We start from the raw sequence: 2,810 nt of genomic DNA on the forward strand, positions 1-2,810 counted from the left end.
TGTTAAATTTAAACATTTGAATCGAGAAAAAGAGCAATTTTTTAATAGTCAGCAATGTTTGAGTGTTTATTTAAAATGGAATATTAAAAGCTAAACAATTCGAAACTAAAGATTCGAAAACATTTAAAAGAAAATGTAGATTTTTAAAGATTTTAATACAAAACTTGGTAGGATTTTAGGCATTTTAAAAGATTTCGAGATCATGAATTTTTTCCGGTTACCTGGAAATATTTAAAGCGATTTTTTAGTAAGAAAATATACTTTTCTAACATCTTTTAAAAGATTAAAAACAAAAAAAATTTCTATGTATAAATAACAATTGAACAATTATTCATTTTCAATTACTCAAAATTAAAATAATTTAACTTCCAATTTAAAAAGTGTTCGATAAAAAATTTTAAATTTCAGTTTTTAATGTTTTTAACTTAAAATTGCTTGAAATGATATAATTTTTGAAAATTCATAAACTTTTTGATTTATTCTTCAATTTGGGACATTCAAAATGATAGCGCTTGTTTATAAATAATACAAGTTTGGATTCGTTAGAACGATTTTCTCATAACAATAATTTTTTAACAAGAAAAAATCTACCTTAGCCCGGATTTGAACCGGGCGAAGAATAACTTTAAAATTATCATTAACCTCCCCCTTGAGAGTGGACAAGAGAAAATAATTATTTTATGCCCCCGCCCCCCGAGCCCTTCTTTGGATGCGCGCCTGTACGTTACCACTGTAGGGGGGTGGGGGCTACCATAAAACCTATTGTTGGTAAAAAGTAGGAGGGGAATCCCAGTTAAAGTAACGTTGCACCTTTTAGAATTTAAAGACAGTTCTTTTTTTGAAAAGTACGTATGGCAGCGTTTTTAGTAAGTTCTCAGATGAAGAATGCTTTTGGTAGAAAATAAGTATTATTGTTTAAACTCTTATTTTTTAAGTTTGACATTCAAGTTATAGTTAAGAATTCATCTTTTTTAACTTAAAATTGTACTTTCTGGTTAAGAATTTTTTATTTAGATTGAAAATTCGCCTTTCTTGGTAGTAAATTAATTTTTTGGTTTAAAAATTGGTCTTTCAGGCCGGTTTTTGGCCTAATTTATTTTAGGACCAAAAAATCTGAAAAAATCATGGTAGTATCTTATAAGTATCCCGAGTCGATTGCACGCTAAACGGACTACCCCCCAGCCACCCCCACCCCCCTACAAATATAGGAAACACCACTACCCACCAACTGTATTTTCGAGAGATTTGACACTCATAAACATGTATTATGAGGTTAGCTCGGGTTTACTATGGTTTTCGGGGTCGCCGAATACAAATCTGGCGTCCCTTGACTTTTATAACGTCAGGTTCAAGGTCATTGGAAGGTCAAATCGAGAGAAAACGGTGAAAAAATCCAAAAAAATACGTTATAGGTTTTTGGAGTCGCTAATTACGAATCTGACATCCGTTGAACTCTATCGCTTCAGGTTCAAGGTCATTTGAAGGTCATTTGAAGGTCAAATCGAGGAACAACGGTAAACAAATTTAAAAAAAAATATGTTATAGGTTTTTGGGGTCGCTGATTACGAACTTGGTGTCCGCTGACCTTTATCGCGTCAGGTTCAAGGTCATGGGAAGGTCAAATCGAGAGAAAACGCTTTAAAAATATGACCTTGAACCTAACGCGATAAAGGTCACCTTCAAATGACGCCATATTTGTATTCGGCGACCCCGAAAACCATAGTAAACCCGAGCTAACCTCAGAATACATGTTTAAGAGTGTCAAATCTCTCGAAAATACAGTAGGTGGGTAGTGGTGTTTCCTATATTTGTAGGGGGGTGGGGGTGGCTGGGGGGTGGAGGGTAGTCCGTTTAGCGTGCAATCGACTCGGGATACTTATAAGATACTACCATGATTTTTTCAGATTTTTTGGTCCAAAAATAAATTAGGCCAAAAACCGGCCTTACCGACCCTCCCCCTTTATATTTTTCTTTGGATGTTCTTCTTTTTTAGTTTCAAACTTAACTTCTTAGTTCATAATTCTGAAGCTTTCTTAAAAATTCGTCTTTTTCCGTAGAAAATGACTCTTTTTGTTTAAAAATTCATATTTTTAGTTGAAAGTTTAACAAGTAGGTTTTAAAGTTGAATTTGCTACTTGAAAATTAAAGAAATGTTTTTGTTGCTTTCTTAATAATCTAATTTATTCATTAAGAATTCCTGAATTTTATTTGAAAATTCGTGTTTTCTGGTAGTAAATTATTCTTTTGCTTAAAAATTCATGTTTTTAGTAGAAAATACGACGTTTTGTTACATATTTCTTGAGTTCTGTTAAAAATTCATCGTTTTTAGTAGGACATTATTCTTTTTGGTCGAAAATGTATCTTTTGCAGTTGAAAATTCAACTATCTGGTTTGATAATTCTTGGATTGGGTTAAAAAATCAATTTTTTCGTTGCTAATTCTAGTTTTTTATTAAAAATTCATCCTTTTTGGTAGAAAATCAATATTTTTGTTTAAAAATTCATCTTTATTTTTGAAAGTTCACCCTTTTTAATTGCAAATTCAGCTTTTTTGTACAGAATTCTTTAATTTTGTTAAAAATTCTTTTTTCTCCAGCAAAAAATGAATCTTTTTTTACAAAATTCATCTTTTCGATTACAAAGTTCAGAATGAGGTTTTATGGTTGAAATACTCTCTTATGGAATTTTGTTAAGAATTGGTTATTTTTGTTAGTAAATTAATCTATATTTTGAAAGAAATTTCTTCGTTAGTTCAAAATTAATCTTTGTGGTTGAGAGTTATTGAATTTTATTGAAAATTCGTCTTTTTCT

The sequence above is a fragment of the Belonocnema kinseyi genome, chromosome 1, assembly GCF_010883055.1.
Source record: "Belonocnema kinseyi isolate 2016_QV_RU_SX_M_011 chromosome 1, B_treatae_v1, whole genome shotgun sequence".
Classification (NCBI taxonomy): domain Eukaryota; kingdom Metazoa; phylum Arthropoda; class Insecta; order Hymenoptera; family Cynipidae; genus Belonocnema; species Belonocnema kinseyi.